The sequence below is a fragment of the Chiloscyllium plagiosum genome, unplaced genomic scaffold (assembly GCF_037043375.1).
Source record: "Chiloscyllium plagiosum isolate Xiang-an unplaced genomic scaffold, Cpla_swu_hap1 HiC_scaffold_1, whole genome shotgun sequence".
Lineage (NCBI taxonomy): Eukaryota > Metazoa > Chordata > Chondrichthyes > Orectolobiformes > Hemiscylliidae > Chiloscyllium > Chiloscyllium plagiosum.
Window position 1 is genome coordinate 136,143,537 of NW_028270139.1, and position 21,840 is coordinate 136,165,376.

A 21,840-nucleotide genomic window follows, 5' to 3' on the forward strand; every position below is an offset into this window, starting at 1 on the left:
GTTTCGTTTCCCTAATGTAGAGGAGACCACATTGTGAGCAACAAATGCAGTAGACTAGCTTGTGAGAAGTGCAGGTAAAGTACTGCTTCACCTGGAAGGTAGGTTTGAGGCCTTGGATACTGAGGAGAGAGGAGGTAAATGGGCAGGTATTACATCTTCAGCGGTTGCAGGGTAAGGTGCCGTGGGGCTGTGGAGGGGTTGGTTTTGGGAATGAAAGAAGAGTGGACCGAGGGTGTCCCGGAGGGAACGGTCTCTGCAGAAGGTGGACAAGGAGGCAGAGGGGAATGTGTGTCTGGTGGTGGCATTTCAATGGAGGTAGTGCAAATCGCAGTTGGTGATCTTCTGGATGTGGATGCTGGTGGGATGGTAGGTAAGGACAAGGAGAACCCTGTTGCTGTTGCAGAAGGGAAGAGAGTTGGTGAGGACAGAAGTGCAGGAAATGGGTCAGACCCAGCTGAGGGCCCTGTCGATGATGGTGCGGGGGATTCCCCGGTTGAGGAAGAAGGTGAATATTTCGGAGGCTCCCTTGTTGAAGTTGGCCTCATCAGAACATATGCGATGGAGATGGAGAAACTGAGAGAATGGAATCAAGTCTTTTTTAGGGAGCAGCGTGCGAGGATGGCACTAACTGATAATATTGTGTGCAAGTCTGATCTCCTTCCTATCGGAAAGATGTTGTGAAACTTGGAAGAGTTCAGAAAAGATTTACAAGGATGTTGCCAGGGTTGGAGGATTTGAGCTACAGGGAGAGGCTGAACAAGCTGGGGCTGTTTTCCCTGGAGCATCAGAGGCTGAGGGGTGACCTTATAGAGGTTTACAAAATTATGAGGAGCATGGGCGGCACGGTGGCACAGTGGTTAGCACTGCTGCCTCACAGCGCCAGAGACCCTGGTTCAATTCCCGCCTCAGGCGACTGACTGTGTGGAGTTTGCACGTTCTCCCCGTGTCTGCGTGGGTTTCCTCCGGGTGCTCCGGTTTCCTCCCACAGTCACAAAGATGTGCAGGGTCAGGTGAATTGGCCAAACTAAATTGCCCGTAGTGTTAGATAAGGGGTAAATGTAGGGGTATGGGTGGGTTTCGCTTCGGCGGGTCGGTGTGGACTTGTTGGGCCGAAGGGCCTGTTTCCACACTGTAATGTAATCTAATCTAAAATCATGGATAGGATAAATAGACAAAGTCTTTTCCCTGGGGTCGGGGAGTTCAGAACTAGAGGGCATAGGTTTAGGGTGAGAAGGGAAAGATATAAAAGAGACCTAAGAGGCAACTTTTTCACGCAGATGGTGGTACGTGTAGGGAATGAGCTGCCAGAGGAAGTGGTGGAGGCTGGTATAATTGCAACATTTAAGAGGCATTTGGATGGGTCTATGAATAGGAAGAGTTTGGAGGGATATGGGCTGGGTGCTGGCAGGTGGGACTAGATTGGTTTGGGATACCTGGTCGGCATGGACAGGTTGGATCGAAGTGCCACAAGTTGGCATAGAGTTTAGCATAGACATTATTTGGGGTTGGTGGAGGGGCATAGTAAGAATTTTCCGAAGTTTCACTCATCGAGGGTATTCTAACAGCACCTTGAAGAGGCTATAGCTATGGGTGCCTTGGAGGGTTGGCCTGAAACCATGAAAATTGCAGGTGTGAGGAAATCTCAGCCCTTTCTTGCTAGGTTGAGAATGGAGCATGCAGGGTTTAGACCCTAACTAGTCTGAAACCTGATTGCTTTCTGGTGAAAATTGGGCCAGGAATTCTAGAATTGGTGCTGCTTGAGTAAAATGCAGTCTTTACCTCGGTTTTCTGCCGTTTGTAAACTAGCTGCTCAGGTGCTGAACATTTGATAACCATCAGAGTGGGATGGTTAGATTAGTTTACTTACAGTGTGGAAACAGGCTCTTTGGCCCAACAATCCACACCGACCCGCTGAAGTGCAACCCACCCAGACCCATTCCCCTATATTTACCCCTTCACCTAACACTATGGTTTGTGGGAGGAAACATTTCTGGACTGTGGGAGGAAACCGGAGCACCCGGAAGAAACCCACGCAGACACAGGGAGAATGTGCAAACTCCACACAGTCAGTCGCCTGAGGCAGGAATTGGATCCCTAGCGCTGTGAGGCAGCAGTGCTAACCACTGTGCCACCGTGCCGCCCAAATGCCACTGTGCCACCCAAATAGCTCTCCTCATGGTCAGGGCTTGTGTAAGTCGTCCTTGGAATCTCATCTTACGTAGGTCAAAAGAATAGGTGGAAACAGGTAAAATTGGATGAACTCCCAGGCTATCATATGCCCCTGTGGCCTGTTGTTTCAGGACAAATGATTTTCACTGTTGAAGACTCTGATGTTGTCATGTTTATTGTGGGATTCCTTCCAAGGAGTAAATTTTCAACAATTTGCAGCATTAGTTACTTGGAGTCTTCTTGCTGGGGAGTCAAGGTTCTGTACTAGAGAACTAGAAAAAGAAGAACCGTAGGATATTGCAGTCTCCAGTTTTTAACGGCCTCCAAAATTGTTATTTACATTGGTTTCCCATGTCCTTTGAGTAATAACCTCTGCTTTTTGCAGCCAATTTTAGTCACAATATCAAGATGTCTGTTGTCCACCCAGAAAAATTAAAGTTAGGTTCTGATGAAGAGTCACAGGAATCCAACATGAACTCTGCTTTCTTCCCATGGATGCTGCCAGACCTGCTGAGTTTTGCCAGCAATTTCTGTTTTGCTGTTTCTGATCTCCAGCATCCACAGTTCTTTCTTTTCTTAAAGTTAGAAGCCATTGTTATGCAACAGAGAATGGGGACACTTATGATTTCTCTACAATTTATATTATTAGGTTGTGAGCTCACAGACTGTAAGCCTCGGTGCCATAGATTTTGAGTTTTGGTACGTCCACAAACAATAGAAGATATGAATTCCACTGGCAGCTTTTGTCTTATAATTCAATGCAATTACACAATATCATACAATACAGCACAGGAAGCCTGAGCTGATTCTATTTCTTATTTAGACCTGTGACTTATTGCCCATGAGCAGTATCTATCTCTCTGTTTGCCTCCCATTCATGTGTCTGTTGCTAATGTGCCTGCTTCCACCACCTCCACTGGCAGTGCGTTCCCGGCACCCACCGCATTCTCTGCGAAAATGCTCCCTGCATTTCTTTCCTAATCTTTCCACTCTCACCTTGAACCTATGCCCTCTTATAGATGATCTATCCACCCTATCTATGCCTCTTCTAATTTTATAGACCTCTGTAACATAACTTGCCATCTTTTATATTCAATATCCCAGCCAATGAAGACAAGTGTGCTATATGACTTCTTGACCACCTTATCCGTCCATGTTCAGGGATTTGTGGACCTGTATGCCCAGATCCCTCTGTTTGTCAATGCTTCTAAGGGTTCTGCCATTTATTATATAACTCACACCTGAATTTGATCTTATAAAATGCATCACCTCGCATTTGTCCAGATTAAACTCTATCTGTTATATCTCTACCCAAAACTGCAAATCTATCCATATCCAGCTGTATACTTTGATAATCCTCCTCACTATCTGCAACTCCACCAATTTTGGTGTCACCTGCAAACTTACTAATCAGACCACCTACATTTTCCTCTAGATCATTTATATGTATTACAGATAGACAACCCTTTATGTGAAATCCCAAAATCTGAAAAGCTCCAAAATCTGGAGGTTTTTTTGTGAAGTTTTTATCTCATTAATAAGGTTGTTTGGTGTGCAAATAGTTAACCCAAGTTGACACCCGCTTGATGCGTGTCACTCAGATGTGTTGTGGTGGGGGGGGGGGGGTGTTCCAGCACTGGCAGGCCTCAATTCTGTCTCAGAGTTCGTTACTCACAGTGAGGCTGCTGTTCGGTAAGATATTTAAAAATTTCATCATCAAACTGTCACTTATTCTGAAGTTCAAAAAATTCTGAATTCTGAAAATCAGCTGGTCCCGAGCATTTCGGATAGAGGATTGTGCACCTGTACAAACACCAAAGGTCCCAGTACTGACCCCTGCAGAACACCACTAGTTAATGATCTCCATTCTGAAAAGCACCCTTCCGCCGCTACTGTCTGTCTTCTGTGTCCAAATCAGTTCAGCATCCATCTAGCCAACTCACCCCAGATTCCATGAGACTCGACCTTGGGTACCAGCCTGCAGTGAGACACCTTATCAAACCCCTTACTAAAGTCCATGCCTCAGTATGAAGGCCCGCACCTAAAGTCAATCAATTTGGAACTTCTTGAAGATGTAAGATGGCTTCGATTGCAGAAATGGCAGAAGTCACCTTAGATTTGGCAAATATCGGAGCAGCCTTTTGATGTCCATTTTTAAAAGAAAAGGCTGTTCCAGAAAAATCAAAGTTTAAAGCGGTCCACATTAAAGTTATGAAGATGAATGCCTTTACTGGGAATAGCAAATGCTTTAGGAATGTCTCAATTTGATGGAAGACATTATATAAACTCAAACTCATGAAATGCCTGGTCTAGGAATGATCACATCTAGTCTCTTCATATAGATATAACATTTTTTTAACCCTGTCATTGTTTACCTCAATATGCATGGAATTAAATTTGTTTTTATTTCCACCCTACAATTCTCTGTGAAACCAATACAGAATGTCTGTGGACAGTTGTGAAGAAAATGAATGGGATTCTCACTGGCACACAAAGGAATTAGTCTGACTGAGTTGCAAAGCAGCATATTTGTGCCAAATTCATACAAAGCCCTTAAGCAAGACGACACATTCTTATGGTAAATCAGAGCTGAGTGCATTAGCCAGCTCATTTAATATCTAGTGAACTGACTGAGGCCAACATTCATCAATCTGAGAGAAAGCTCACACTCTTTTGGACTTGAACCTGGGTTAGTAACCAGAGGAAATAGCCTTAAGGTAATTGGCAAAGGAGCTGGAGCTGAGGTGAGAACTTGCTTATACTCAATCAGTTATTATGAACTGCCTGAAAGGATGGAGGAAGCAGATACAATAGTCACTTTCAAAAGGGAATTGAATGACTAGTTGAAGTGGGGGAAAATTGTAGGGCTAAGGGGAAAGAAAAGGAGAGAGGGACTAATTGGATGTCTCTTTCAAAGAGCCAGCGCACCTACTACGGGCCGAATGGCCTCCTTTAATGCTGCAAGATCGTATGAGCTAAACTAAACACTAAACCTGAGCACAAACCCTGGGACTTCTTGATAAGGAATATTCAAGCAGCAGTGATTGGGAATGCTGGAAGACTGACTAAATGTTTTCTGCATGGTTAGAAAGGTCAACATCGAAGAACCCCAGCAAAACCCCCTTCCCCCACATCCCTGCTCCCAACCCCATCATTCTTCCAATAAAAATCTCCACTCTCAAAGACGACAAAAAGAATCGTTGCACCTATAACAAACAGTAATCATTTTCAGTGAATTATTTCAGCCCTATCACCTAGCAACACTTTATGGAAATGTGCTTCGAGACAATAATAATATAGAACCCCATCGCCCAGGTCAAATGTAGAGGGGAACCTTATGTCTGGCGCTGAAAGAATTTTACTGTCAGTGATTTTAATTAACGCTTCAAGCTCCTTCCAAGTACCTCAAGTTTAATAATGGCCTCAGCCCCGTAGCCCAGATTGGCATCCTATTAAATATTGTCTGTTTGGCTGAGAACATGAAAAAAGGGCTGGTTTCTTAAGCAGTGTCACCAGAGCAATGTAGGTCTCCAGGTTCTCACATTACTTGCTGCGGATTACACCATTCTGCTTTAGCTGGGCCAATTAAATGTAAGCATGGGATTGAACAAACCAATCAGGTTAATTAGTTTAATCAGACTCAGTCACGAGTTGGAGTTTGCATTTGATGAAGCGTCGCCGTGTTTAGGTTGCGGTGAGGTAATTAAAATTTTTTTTAAAACCCTTGTGAAATGTGAAGGCCGGCAGCAACAAGAGAATGCCGTTTAATGAGCTTGACATGTGAATGTGAATGGGGACAATGAATGGATATGTGGTAAACAAATTCACCCATGCCACTCTCCCTCTCTTGAACCTCTTTAACATACATCCATCAAGTGTTGTTGGGAGTTTTAAGTCTGTCAAAAGTAATCAGTGGCTTTAACTTCCTCTTCCCAGGTGTGTACCGGATCCTACACATCCTTTATGTTTGTTCTTCATCGTCAAAATAAACCAAACAGGGAATTCCAACTGCTTTCATTGGTGTCTAAATTAAATAAGTTGATTCTTTTTATGTCCTTCCTGCTCCTTTGCTGTCTCAAACACAATGACAATGTCTAGTGCCCGCAGAATGAAAAGGGATTCAAAAGGGAAAGTACAAAGGGACAGTTCCTAATGAGCAATTAGGAAAGAGAGATTATTTTCCCATCCAATTTTTTTCCCTTTTTCTTACATCTCCTTTCCCCCATTCCAACAGTGCAACCTCTTGTTAGTGGGGCTTAACCTTGTAACATTTCCTGTCGCTGAAGGGAAAATGCTGGCTGACTACATACAGCCATCCACATTCAGTCTCATTTCCTCAAGGGAAAGTTGAGTAGAGGGCTTCCAATAGCGACTTGGCTTCGCATAGATCAATCATCATATTCGGGATTTGTTACTTCTTGAGACTTGTTAGCTGGTAACTGTAACCAAAATAGTCACCATAAACCTTATCATTGGACACTGTTATGATAAACAACAAATCTCTGACTGAGCAAAGATTTGGAGATTTCTCAATGAGCTGAATTTTGCAGGTGCCATGGACAGCTGGGTCCCTACTGCAGAGAGGGGCCCTCACATGTAGTGTACATGCATCGGAAAGTTGCAGGCTGCACATGAGGATAGAACAGAGCCTCGCAAAGGTTATGTAATATAAGCACTGCCGTCAGAAAACTGATAGGGATTGTGCAGCTAATTTGGAGATTTGGTCAGTCCTTGTGATTTCCTGCATTGTGGACTGTAAGGAAGTTACTGAATTACTTGGAACTGGCAAATTGGAAAGTGAACAAAAGACCTGCATTTACATCAAACCTTTGATGATTTTCAGGATAGCCCAATATGCATCACAGCTAATAAAGTACCTTTGAAGTTTGTTCACTGTTGCAAGGTAGGACCCTGCTTGCAGTTGTTGAACATATAATTCCAGATATTTTTGCAAGGGAGCCCTCAAAGTTGCTGCTTATACTTTTTCCTCAGATCTCTTTCTCCATACCTGAATTCAGGTCCATTGACATACGAACAGCAACAACTTCTGATCATTGCCCACCTTGTTCCAGGTCAGAACTCCAGTGCTGCAAAAAGTCTCTATAATCGATTCCTGCAGAAATGGCTGCACCACAATTTAAAACGATCGCCTTTGCACATGACAGCTGCGGGTCACAGGCTGCTGCTTTTGGTATAGAACCCCATATTATCCCTCTTTGATTCAGCCCCCAAGCTACACATTGCTGTATGTTGCTCCATGAGCAGGCAGACACGTGAAAGGGTCCTTTAACACTGTGCCCATGCTGACCAGCCCATGACGTGCGCAGGATCAATAGCTGAGGTCACCAGCAAGCATGATTCATATTGATGTAACTGCCAGAATACCATCCCTGGGCAAGTTCAGCAACACACTTGTCTTTGTTATAACCAGTGATTGCTGGTTCCACATGAAGAGTTTCCTTGGGAAATTCTGACCTTTTTCCTAATGGAGCCTTGAAAGTCCTTGCGAATGCTGAGTTACTCGAGGTTTTATCATGTCAGATTAATAGCTCTTTGTTAGTGGAGACGGATAAATGCAATGAAGATATTGATGAGCCATGATCTGACTGAACGCAAGAGCAGGATTAGATGATTCAATTCCGAGGTACAGTTAACAAAAGCGGTCTTCATCGGGGCAGTACTGCTGCTTCACAGTGCCAGCGACCCAGGTTCGATTCCACCATTGGGTGACTCCTCAGTCTGTGTGGAGCTTGCACATTCTCCCCGTACCTGTGTGGGTTTCCTCTGGGTGCTCTGGTTTCCTCCCACAGTCCAAAGGTGTGCAGTTTAAATGGATTGGCCATGCTAAATTGCCCATAGTGTCCAGAGATGTGCATGCTAGGTGGATTAGCTATGGGAAATGCAAGGTTTTAGAGATAGGCTGGATCTGGGTGGGATGCTCTTTGGAGGGTCAGTGTGGCCTTTATGGGCTGAATGGCCTGTTTCCACATGGTAAGATGCTATGATTCAAATGCTGGCAAATGGGACAAGTTGGCATGGATGAGTTGAACTGAAGGGCCTGTTGTGCAACTCTACATCTCTGTGAGTGCATGCCTCCACCACCCTTTGAGGCAGCAAGTTCCCTAAGACCATAAGACACAGGAGCAATTAGGCCATTCGGCCCATTGAGTCTGCTCCACCATTCAATTGTGGCTGATATGTTTCTCAATCCCATTCCCTACCTTCTCCCTGTAACCCTTGATCCCCTTACTAACCAAGAACCTATTTATCTCTATCTTTAATGCACTCAATGACTTGGCATTTACAGCCCTCCATGGCAATAAGTTCCACTGCTTAACCATCCTCTGGCTGAAGAAATTTCCCCTCATCTCAGTTCTAAAGGGTCATCCCTTCACTCTGATTCTGTGCCCTCAGGTCCTAGTCTCTCCTATTTGTAGCAAGATCATCTTCACGCTCACTCTACCTCGGCCTCTCAGTATTGAGTAAGTTTTAAGCCAATCCCTCCTCATCCTTCTAATATCCATCAAGTATAGACCCAGAGTCCTCAACCACTCCTCATATGACAAGCCCTTCATCCCTGGAATCATTCTCATAAACCTTACCTGGACCCCTCCAACACCAGCACATTCTTCCTTTGATACAGAGCGGAAACTATACACAATGTTCCAAATCCAGTCTGACTAGAGGATCGTACAGCCTCAGCAGTACATTTTTGTTTGTATCTTCTAGGCCTGTCTGCATTTGCTTTCCAAACTGCCAACTGAATCTGCATGTTAACCTTAAGGGAATCTTGGACCCCCAAGTCTCTTTGTGCTTCAGATGTCTGAAGCCTTTTCCCATTGAGAAAACCATCTATACCTCGATTCTTCCTACGAAGGAGCCTCACATTTTCTGACATTGACCAAATCATTCTGCAACCATCCCACTTCTCCTGCCCTACCTGTCCCTCCCCCCACCTTTGTGTCATCTGGCATCATCTGTGTCATCAGCAACAATGCCCTCAGTTACTCCATCTATAACGGTAATGTATAATGTGAATTGCTGTGGTCCCAACACAGTCCCTTGCAGAGCTCCACAGTCACTAGCTGCCATCCTGAAAAAGGCCCCCTTGTCCCTATTCTCTGCCTTCTACCAGTCAGCCAAACCTCTGTCTATGCCAGTATCTTTTTCCTAACACCATGGACTCTTAGCTTTCCTAGCAGCCTCCAGTGCGGCACCTAGAAAAAGACCTTCTGGAAATCCAAATAGATCATGTGTACTGGCTCTCCTTTGTCTCACTTGTCAGGCATGATCTCCCCTTGAAGATGTTGTGCTGACTCTCCTCCAATTTTACCATGCACTTCCAAGTATTCCACAATCTCATTCTCAATAATGGACTCTAAAAGCTTACTGATGACTGAGATCAGGCTAATCGGGCCTATAGTTTCCTGTCTTCTACCTCTCTTCCTTCTTAAACAGGAGTATTACATTCACCATTTTCCAGTCCTCTGACTCCCTCCCCAACTCGAGTGATTCCTGAAAGATTATCATTGATGCCTCTACAATCTCCTCAGTTATCTCCGTTAGAATGCTGGGATGTAGTCCATTTGATCTGGGTGATTTATCCACCTTCAGACCTTTCAGTTTCCCTAATACCTTGTCTTTTCTGAGAGCCACTGCATTTATCTGTGTTCCCTATTGAAGTTCTGGTGTGCTGCTGGTGTCTTCCACTGTGAAAGCAGATGCAAATTATCCATTGATTTCTTCCACCATTTTTTTGTTCCCCATTACTATTTCTCCAGCCTCATTTTCGAGCGGTCCAATGTCTACTCTTGCCTCTTTTTTACCTTTCATGTATCTAAAAATACTCTTGCAATCTTCTTTTATATTAGTTACTAGCTTATTCTCATATTTCATCTTTTTTCCCTGTATTGCTTTTATAGTTATCCTCTGCTGTTTTTTTTAAACCTTCCCAACCCTTTGATTTCCAACTAATTATCACTACATTATGTTCTTCTTTGTTTTTATACTGTCTCTGACTTCCCTTGTCAGCCATGGTTGCCTCATCCTCTCCTCAGGATGTTTCTTCTTCCTTGGGATAAGTTTCTGCTGTGTCTCCTAAATTATCCCCAAAAACCCCCACCATTGCTGCTCCACCATTTTCCATATCAGGCTCCCCGCAGGTAGACAGGATAGTGAAGGCAGCGTTTGGTATGCTTTCTCTTTTTGATCAGAGTATTGAGTACAGGAGTTGGGAGGTCATGTTGCAGCTGTACAGGACATTGGTTAGGCCACTGTTGGAATATTGCGTGCAATTCTGGTCTCCTTCCTATCGGAAAGATGTTGTGAAACTTGAAAGTGTTCAGAAAGGATTTACAAGGATGTTGGCAGGGTTGGAGGATTTCAGCTATAGAGAGAGGCTGAACAGGCTGGTGCTGTTCAGCTATGGAAGGTTGATAGCAGGTGCACACTTACTGCTTCCTTCTAAAATGTCCAAGCAGAATGAAATTTCTCTTACGTCCTTCATAGAGACATAGAGTCGAAGAGATGTACAGCTTGCAAAAGATCCTTTGATCCAACCCATCCATGGACAGCGAAAAGGGTTACCTCAGATTACAACAGGATCTTGACCAGATGGGCCAATGGACTGAGAAGTGGCAGATGGAGTTTAATTCAGATAAATGTGAGGTGCTGCATTTTGGGAAAGCAAATCTTAGCAAGACTTATACACTTAATGGTAAGGTCCTAGGGAGTGTTGCTGAACAAAGAGACCTTGGAGTGCAGGTTCATAGCTCCTTGAAAGTGGAGTCGCAGGTTTTACAAAATTATGAGGGGCATGGATAGGGTAAATAGGCAAAGTCTTTTCCCTGGGGTGGGGGAGTCCAGAACTAGAGGGTATAGGCTTAGGGTGAGAGGAGAAAGATATAAAAGACACCTAAGGGGCAACTTTTTAACACAGAGGGTGGTACGTGTATGGAATGAGCTGCCAGAGGAAGTGATGGAGGCTGGTACAATTGCAATATTTAAGAGGCATTTGGATGGGTATATGAATAGGAAGGGTTTGGAGGGATATGGGCCGGGTGCTGGCAGGTGGGACTAGATTGGGTGGGGATATCTGGTCAGCATGGACGGGTTGGACCGAATGGTCTGTTTCCGTGTTGTACATCTCTATGACTCTATGACTCTATAACTCTGGCCAGTTCCTCCCTCATCCCTTTGCAGTTAACTTTACTCAATTGTAATACTGTTCATCTAAATCCAGATTCTCCCTCTTAAACTGCAGGGTAAATTCTGCCCCTCGGGATTTCTTCGCCTTAAGCTCCCTAATCAAGTCTGCCTCAATACATAACACCAAATCCAGAATTGCCTGTTCCCAAGTGGGGTCAACCACAAGCTGCTCTAACACACATCTTCTTGAGATTCCATGAATTCCATTTCTTGAGATATACTACCGGCCTGATTTTCCCAGTCCACTTGCAAATTGGAGTCCCAATGATTATTGTAATAGTGTATTTCTCACATACCTTTTCTACCTCCTGATTAATTTTCTCCCTCATATCCTGACTACTACTAAGAGGCCTGTACATAACTCACATCAGGCTCTGCAATAAAACCAAAACAGAAATTGCTGGAAAATCTCAGCAGGTCAGATAGCATCCAAAGTTAACGTTCTGAGTCCAGTGACTCTTCCTCAGAATGGGGTCTTTTCTCCTTTGCATTTCCTCAACCCTACTCACACAGATTCGACACCTTCCGACTATATATCAGTTCTTGCTGTTGATTTAATTTAATTTCTTAATAATGAAGCAACCCCATCCCCTCTGCCCATGTGCTGTCACTTCAATAGAATATGTATGCTTGGGTATTTAGTTGGCAGCCCTGATCCCTCCTCTGTGAAACCCACCAAATACAAACAGCAGGAGAAGCTCAATTACCTTATTTGTATACTGTGTGCATTTATGTACAACACCCTCAGTCCTGCATTGACACCTCCCCCTCTCGCAGTTGTAGTTCCATATTTCTCCCACCCTCTGAGTAAATGTTTTTTCTTTCAGATCTCCTCTAACTCACTCGCTCCTCATTTACCTTGTGCCCTCTGATCTTTGACATGTCCACTGTGGGAAAGAGATTCTTACGACCTACTTTGTCCATACCTCTCATAACCTCAATCACAAGCCCTTCAGCTTCCTCTGCTTCAAGGTAAACAAACTCAGGCTATCTTGTCTCTCCTCATAACTGAGACTTTCCATCCCCATGCAACATTCTGGTGAATCTCCTCTGCACCATCTCCATGCAATCACAGCCTTCCGATAGTGTGGCATCCAGAACTGCACATGATGCTCCATCTATGGCATAGCTAATGTTTATAAAGTTGTAACAAAACTTCCTTGTTCATTAATTCTACACCCTGACTCATGACAGCCTTCATCACCACTCTGTCTATCTGTGATGACACCTTCAGGGATCTATTGACTTGTCAATTGAGGTCCCTTCATTCCTCAGTACTCCCTAGGGACTTGCCATTCAATCCTTCCTGGACTGGACCACCCAAAATACATCAATTCACACTTATCAGGTTTAAATTCCATCTATCATTGCTCTGCCCAATTTAGCATCAGATTAATATCAGACTGTAGCCTGAGACCATCCTTCTCAATATCAACAATACCATCAATTTTCATGTCATATGCTAATTATTACTAATTCTACTTTCTACATTCATATCCAAGTCATGAATGTAAATAACAATTGCAAGGGTCCCAGCACCGATTGGTCAAGGGCTTCCAATTATAAAAACAACTTTCCTCTATCACCCTCTGCCTCCTGTTTGTAAGCCCATTTTGGATCCAGTTTGCCAACTTGCCTCGATCCCAAGGGCTCTTGCCTTTTAAACACACTTTCCGTGTAAGACCTTGTCAAAGGCCTTACTGAAGTCCATGTAACCCACATCAACTGCATTACTCTCATCAATATATTTAGCCACCTTTTCAAGAAACTCAGTTAAATTACTCAAACTGGACTTCTCCTTAACAAATTTGTGCTGACTATCTCTGATCATTCCCTGCCTTTCCAAGTGTTGATTAACCCTATCCTTCAGAATTTCATCTTTGTAGAAAGTCAATATGCTGACATACCTTTAAATGCTCAGTCCCTTTAATTTCTTCTCAACTCTTTAAGAGTTACTGTTTTACCTAGTATCTGGCCCAATATTGCTGTGAATATACACAAAATATTGAACTAAAGCCAACTTTGAGAAGACCTGACCAGCATGAATCAGTCAACTAAATTATTTAAATTTCAGTAAATCTATATCCACTAGACCTGCTGAGGTTTTCCAGCACTTTCTGTTTGTTTATTCAGATCCCCAGTATCTGCAGTATTTTGCTTTGAAATCTATCCTTTCACCTGGCCATGAACTGTCCTTTAAAGAGATAGAATTTTTGGTTTGTAAATCAGACATCACTGAATACAAAGCAGATAGTTTTTAAACAATACTAACAGGGCTGGAAGCTCTACATGAATTCAACTTTATCAGGAAGAAATGTTCTTAGCTGTTTTCTGAAGATATGTTTTTCAAATTTTGGAGTAAATTACCTACTTGACACAAGCTGAAAAGAAAGTGATTTTAAACGACTGAATGTGGAGCTTGGTGTTTCCATCTTCTGAACTGGATACTATTTGTACACAAGGGAAGTACTTGAGGACTGTGTCTTTTTAATATCCAGGACACGTAAAGGTGCCAAAACTGGTCATTGAGTTCCCATTGAAATAATGGAAATTGTTGAAAGCACTGCACGGTGCTCACATTAGAACTATAAAAAAGGCCTGGCCAATTCACAAAGATTAATTCATACTTTTTTGGTACAGAGCCCTTTACTTCAGGACATTGATTACTTCTTTTCACTTTTTTAAAAATTGCAAAATCAGAGGATAAATCCTTGTAAATTCATAATCTGAAGTCTTAAAAGCTTAACTGAAGCCCGCCAGTGGATAAATTCAAAACCCTTTGCCTCATCATTGCTACACCAGTAAATCAGTGCTCAGTGGCCTGGGAAAACCAACCCAGACCACGTGCTCTTTTATACTGCAAAGTACATGCTGTTGTGAATACTGAATGTACTCCACTTTGCAGCACCACTTGCAACTGCAGAACTGAGCAATGAGAATAATTCCGGGCATCAGGGGTTTTACTGACATGGGAAAGTTAAGGATGCTGAGCTCACTTTGAGAAAAATAAAATCTCAGGTTTACCAAATTGTAGGTTCTGGGAAAGTAAACATTGGCTCCTTTCTTGAGTTTTCTCCCACTGCACTCCCATTGCTTTGGCAGAAGCCTACATGATATCAGCCAGATAACAATCTTTCCTTCATCATCAAATCTAATGAACTGGTCATTGATTTCAGGAGGCAAGGAGGAGGGCATGCCCCTATCGACAACCATGGAGCTGAGGTGAATATGGTTGACAACGTCAAGTTCCTAGGAGTGACAATCACCAACATTCTATCCTGGATTACCAATGTTGATGTGACAGTAACGAAGACACATGAATGCATCTTCTTCCTTAGGAGGCTAAGGATGTTAGACACTCTCACCAACTTTTATAATTGCACCATAGAAAGCATTCTATCTGGATGTATCACAGTGTGGTTTGGCAACGGCTCTGCCCAGGACTGTAAGAAACTACAGAGAGCTGTGAACACAGCCCAGTCCATCACACAAACTAGCATTCCATCCATTGACTCCATTTATACTTCTTGCTGTCTCAGAAAGGCAGCCAACACCATCAAAGAACCCTTTCCACCCCAACTATAATCTCTTCTAACCTCTTCCATCAAGCAGAAGATGCAAAAGCTTAAACAGATTCAAGAACGGAGTCTTCCCTGCTGTTATTAGACTTCTGAATGGACCTTTCAAATTTCAAGTGTAATGTTGATCTTGCTTTTTGTGCGCAGTCTTTGCAGCAGTAACTTTGAATTCCTCTCCTGTTCTATCACCCGAGGAACTTTGTACAATATGAGCTGCCTGTACTGCAGGCAAAACAAAACTTTTCACTGTGCCTAGGTGCATGTGACAATAATAAATTAAATCAAATCAAACTGATGTTTCCTGATATCATCCCATCATCAAACACGAGTTTCATCCCACCATCAAACTCACCATGGACTTCTCTCTACTATCTGTCTCATTCTTGGACACATGCATCTCCATCAAGGATGAGCACCTCTGGACCACACTCTACCGCAAACCCACGGATAACCTCACATTGCTACACTTCTCCAGCTTCCACCCAAAACATATTAAACCAGCCATCCCGTATGGGCAAGCCCTACACATACACAGGATCTGTTCAAATGAGGAGGAACATGATGGGCACCTGAAAGTACTCAAGGATGCCCTCATAAGAACGGGGTACGATGCTCAACTCATCGACTGCCAGTTCTGACGTGCCACAGCAAGGAACCACAATGACCTCCTCAGGAGACAGACACGTGCTGCAACCGACAGGGTACCCTTCGTTGTCCAGTGTTTCCCAGGAGCCGAAAAACTATGCCATGTTCTTCGCAGCCTGCAACACATTGTCAATGAGGATGAGCACCTTGCCAAGACCTTCCCCACACCTCTACTGCTCACCTTTAAACAACCGCCAAGCCTCAAACAGATCATTCTTCGTAGCAAACTGCCCGGCTTTCAGGACAATACCATGCAACCTTATCACGGTAGACGCTGCAAGACGTGTCAGAATGTTAACATGGATACCACCATTACGCATGGGGACATCTCCCACCCTGTATGTGGCAGGTACTCATGCGACTCAGCCAACATTGTTTATCTCATACGCTTCAGGCAAGGATACCCTGAGGCATGGTACATTGGGGAAACCAAGCAGAGGCTACAGCAATGGATGAATGGGCACCGCACAATCATCAACACACAGGAGTGTTCCCTCCTAGTCGGAGAACACTTCAGCGATCCGAGACATTTGACCTCGGACCTTTGGGTGACCGTCCTCCAGGGTGGACTTCGGGAAAGGCAACAACAAAAGGTGGCCGAGCAGAAGCTGATAGCTAAGTTCGGTACCCATGAGGATGGCCACAACTGGGACCTTGGGTTCATGTCACGCTACAGCTGACCCTATTGCACTATACACACACACAGACATGCACCCATAAACACTCCTACACACGCGCCCGCGCACACACACACACACACTCACACAGCCTCTAACAGACTTATAGCCCTCACAAACCCACACACGCTCTCTCACAGACACCCATAACCCACCCACCCCCACCCACACACACACATACCCACATGTACACATGCACATATAATTTTGTGGGGTGAACCTGTACTTGCAGAATTACATTTTACTTTGCTCAAAAACTGCATGAATCCATGTAAGATTCTGTAAGTCCATTTTTTAGATTAGAATCAGTCTAACCATTATGGCACAGACAGCCTCACACAGGGAAGCTCACACCTTCAATACACTATCTGGGCCAATATGACACCAACTGAAGTTCACTTGAGAATATAACTTTTAAAAAAGTTTTGTGATTTACATATGAAAGAACTGAAACCAACTTGGTCATTCTAAAAGATGAGAGACTTAACAAACAATCCAGGTTTTTTTCAACATATAATTTTGGTGACATCACACTGTAAACTTTTGCTATAAATTCTGTGTCTTACAATCTTATACTCCACAACCACCTGACGAAGGAGCAGTGCTCTGAAAGCTAGAGCTTCCAAATAAACCTGTTGGACTATAACCTGGTGTCGTGTGATTTTTAACTTTGTACACCCCAGTCCAACACCGGCATCTCCAAATCCTGATATCAGGTTTGCAAAGCCAGAAAATCTCGGTGTATGCTATGCAAGGTTTAAAGCTGATCCTGGTGAATTGTCTTTGAAGGTGAAAGCTTTAAACATCAGGGAATAAAAGTTTGAAAGTCAGGGATTTGGAGTAAGATGACAGGTCAGATGGAACTTCTCATCCAAAGGATGACCGATTTTTGAAGGACATGACAATTACAAAGTCAAAAGTCACACGACACCAGGTTATAGTCCAACAGGTTTATTTGAAATCACAAGCTTTCAGAGCGCTGCCCCTTCATCAGGTGAAGTGAGGAGAAGACACACAGGCACAGAATTTCTAATCAGGCCGCATATGACAATTGCTGATAGAATGAATGAGACCAATAGGTTCAAAGTTTATTTCTGGAAACAATGTGATCGAGAGTTTGCAGTTGAGAAAACGAGTAGATGAAGTTGTCTAATCAAAAAGGAAACCTGTCTGAGCCATTTTTTCCTCTATTAAAATGATACTAAATTAGCTAATAAGTCAAGATTGTCTATGTTATTGTGTATTTCAGATTGACACGATTGATAGCATGTTATAATAAAAAGTCCATCGCTATGGTGATAGAAAACATGTCCAAGAACCTCAACGATGTTCAAAATAACCAAGTTGACTTTCAACCACCTTAAACATTTGGTATTCCCACCATTGCTGACCAGAGGAAGAAGTGTCATCAATCTACAGCGACTCACCAATGCTCCTTTAACCACACCTTTATAAAAATTTACTTTTATTTGGAATTGCATTTGCTGGTAAGGCCAGTATTTATTTGCTTTTGAACTGAATATTTTGTGAGACTACTTCAAAGGACAGTTAAGAGTCAATGACATTACTGTGGGTCTGGAGTCACATATAGGCCAGATCTGGTAACCACAGACACCATTATTGAAAATGGCTTTATGTTCAAGATTTATCAATCAAAATTGAGTTTCACAAGCTGCAGCAGTGCGACCTGTTTCCCCAGCTCACTTGCCTGAGCCTCTTGATTACAAGTCCGGGGTGGCACGATGGCTCAGTGGTTAGCACTGCTGCCTTACAGCACCAGGGTCTATGTTCGATCTCAGCCTCGGGTGACTGTCTGTGTGGAGTTTGCACATTCTCCCTCTGTCTATGAGGGTTTCCTCTGGGTGCTCCGGTTTCCGCCCACAGTCCAAAGATGTGTAGGTTAGGTGAATTGGCCATGCTAAATTGCTCATAGTGTTAGGTGCATTAGACAGAAGGGGAATGGGTCTGGGCGGGTTACTCTTCGGAGGGTCGGTGTGGACTGGTTGAGCCAAATGGTCTGTTTCCACACTGTAGGGAGTCTGATCATTACCACCATGCCACCATCTCCTTAATGATAGGAAGTTAGACAGTCAGGCCTCAGCAAGTGGGACTGCAGGGTAAGATGCAGGCAAATGGTGGTAGGGAATTAGTCTGGGGGAAGAGGGGGGGGGGGAGCACAAGGAAATTGAACATTAGGCACACTGCATCCCTCTTCCCCATCCCCATCTTGCTCAACACTTGGTTAGCGCCTCCCCGCCACAGGTAGAATCCCAATGCTAGTGCAAAGAGGTGCTTAAATAGCTATTAAATAAAGGGCTTCAAATAGGTCCATGTGTCAATAGGCCAGCCATTTCTTTCCCACTGCAAGTAAAGCACACATGAGATTCAATTGGCAACAGAGCAATCTCCCTCCTTCTGTCGGACATGTACAATTCCAGCCAATGTCTGTAAATGTTCATTTGTCTTTTTATTTGCTAACTAGGCCAGCAATTATTGCCCCGAGAGCAGTTAAGAGTCAGCCACATTGCTGTGGATCTGGAGTCACGTGTCATTTAGATCAGGTAATTATGGCAGTTTCCTTCCCTTAGGGCATGAGTGAACCAGATTTTTTTCTGTTGACAATGTTGGCAATTGACAATGGATTCATGATCATTATTAGACTCTTAATTCCAGATTTTTATTGAATTCAAACTTCACCATCTGCCATGGTGGGATTTGAACTCAGGTCCCCAGAACAATACCTAGATCTCTGGATTAATAGTCTCATAATATTAGGCCAACAACTTCCTCCTAAAAATGAGGTCTTCACCCCAAGTGGTTTTGAACCATCAACCTTCCAGTTACCTGATAAACATGCAGAGCCAATGCACCTCAGGGATATATGCATGCTGAAAAGCCATGACATTGACTGTTAAGCTTAATGACAGCAAATAAAGTCCTTAATGTCTTATTGCATTGTATCTTACTGTAGGGTATGGCTTTCCTCTATGCAGCCCACAGCACACTGTTTAACAACTCAGCTGCAATTGCTGCAAATGGTACAGCAATTACAATGTGATCTAGAATTCATGGAGGCCACCAATGGCAGAAGAGTCAAAATCATATGCACCCTTTAATAATTCATTCCATGACGAATAATGCTGATTTGATGATTAGGTTTGTGCCAGTCATTTAAGATGGTCAGATTTCATAGCACTACTGTGAAAAGAACAATATATTTATGAACTTCATATTTATCATGCAGTGGAGTTTACTGTAAATCCATAGCAACTGTGAATGAGATGACCTGCAAAATTAGATTAGGTACAAATACATTGACCTGTAATGGTAAAGGGATGTTTAATGTGTTCAGGATTTATGACACTCCCACTCTCAGTCACACTTCTAAATATACACAATGGAGCCAGGAAAGATCCAACTGAGATTAACTAATTTGTAGCCGACATTTATTGGAATCAATAATGGGGGTGGTTGGCATTCTCCTTGAATGCTGCAGACTTTACTTATGTTAATGGTATTCTCAGAATCATGCTATTTCTTTGACATTTCTGGGTCCAAATCCTCTAAGTATCGAACTGGTGTGTGACTTGGTAGAAGGTGAGAGGGGGAGAGATACCTTGCAGTTGATGGGGATACTCTTGTTCTGCGCTTGTTCAATTCAGTTGTGGAGATTGCAGGGGAGATGTCATCAAACTATCCTTGAGGTTTGCCTGCATTTACTATAGATCTTATGCACTAAGCTATGCCACAGCCATACTATGTTGGTGATAGAGGCAGTGGCAATTGAGCCTGGTGATGGAGTACTAGACTCAACAAACGAGGCGATTCTCAAATTTCTAGACTTCTGTGGAACAATCAACTCAAATGAGTATTGAGTCTAACCTGAACTCTCTTTACATGATGAAAGATGCTTAGAGGGAGTATCTCATTGCAAGTGCCAGCTTCCATCCTGCTATTTATCTCTAGTATCCATATAGATAATCCAGTTCTGTTTGGTAATGGTGAATAGTAACAGATACATTGATCTGTGAACGTGCTGTCAATTCACCATCACTTTCAAAACCATCAGGATCCTGCATTTCTAATATCAGAGATAGCTGCCAGCAGAGGAGAATCTTTCACACCCATGTTGTTGATCTGTTCAGCTATGGAAGGTTGATAGCAGGTGCACATTACTGCTTCCTTCTAAAATGTCCAAGCAGAATGAAATTTCTCTTACGTCCTTCATAGAGGCATAGAGTCGAAGAGATGTACAGCTTGCAATAGATCCTTTGATCCAACCCATCCATGGACAGCGAAAAGGGTTACCTCAGATTACAACAGGATCTGGACCAGATGGGCCAATGGGCTGAGAAGTGGCAGATGGAGTTTAATTCAGATAAATGCGAGGTGCTGCATTTTGGGAAAGCAAATCTTAGCAAGACTTATACACTTAATGGTAAGGTCCTAGGGAGTGTTGCTGAACAAAGAGACCTTGGAGTGCAGGTTCATAGCTCCTTGAAAGTGGAGTCGCAGATGGTTAGGATAGTGAAGAAGGCGTTTGGTATACTTTCCTTTATTGGTCGAGTATTGAGTACAGGAGTTGGGAGGTCATGTTGTGGCTGTACAGGACATTGGTTAGGCCACTATTGGAATATTACGTGCAATTCTGTTCTCCTTTCTATTGGAAAGATGTTGTGAAACTTGAAAGGGTTCAGAAAAGATTTACAAGGATGTTGCCAGGGTTGGAAGGTTTCAGCTATAGGGAGAGGCTGAACAGGCTGGGGCTATTTTCCCTGGAGTGTCGGAGGCTGAGGGGTGACCTTATAGAGGTTTACAAAATTATGAGGGGCATGGATAGGGTAAATAGGCAAAGTCTTTTCCCTGGGGTGGTGGAGTCCAGAACTGGAGGGCATAGGTTTAGGGTGAGAGGGGAAAGGTATAAAAGAGACCTAAGGGCCAACTTTTTAACACAGAGGGTGGTGCATGTATGGAATGAGCTGCCAGACGAAGTGGCGGAGGCTGGTACAATTGCGACATTTAAGAGGCATTTGGATGGGTATATGAATAGGAAGGGTTTGGAGGGATATGGGCTGGGTGCTAGCAGGTGGGACTAGATTGGGTTGGGATATCTGGTCGGCATGGACGGGTTGGACTGAATGGTATGTTTCCATGCTGTACATCTCTATGACTCTATATGGCCCATATCCCTCTAAATTTATAAACCCATCCAGATGCCATTTAAATTTGTAATTGTACCAGCCTCCATCACTTCCTCTGGCAACTTATTCCACACACGCACCACCATCTGCATGAAAGAGTTGCCCCTCAGGTCCCTAATGAATCTTTCTCCTCTCACTTTACCTGTGCCCTCTAGTTTTGGACTCCCCTACGCTGTGGGAAAGACCTTGACAATTCACGCAATCCATGTCCTTCATGATTTTACAAACCTCTGTAAAGTCACCTCTCAACCTCTGATGCTCCAGGTAAAATAAGCCCAGTCTATTCAGTCTCTCCCTATAGCTCATACTCTCCAATGTAAAACAACAGCTTGGAGAAGGACAAATAATGATCTGTCATTCAAT

The 21,840-nt window shown here is 43.5% G+C and overlaps 1 long non-coding RNA gene across 1 annotated transcript in view; it reads left to right on the forward strand.

The window, feature by feature from the left end:
* LOC148152226 (uncharacterized) overlaps positions 1–18,005 on the forward strand; it is a 113,857-nt gene extending 95,852 nt beyond the window's left edge. Inside the window, exon 3 of the long non-coding RNA XR_015759523.1 lies at positions 17,526–18,005. This is a non-coding gene — a long non-coding RNA (uncharacterized LOC148152226). The remainder of the gene's footprint in view (positions 1–17,525) is intronic.
* The last annotated feature ends 3,835 nt before the right edge of the window (positions 18,006–21,840 follow it).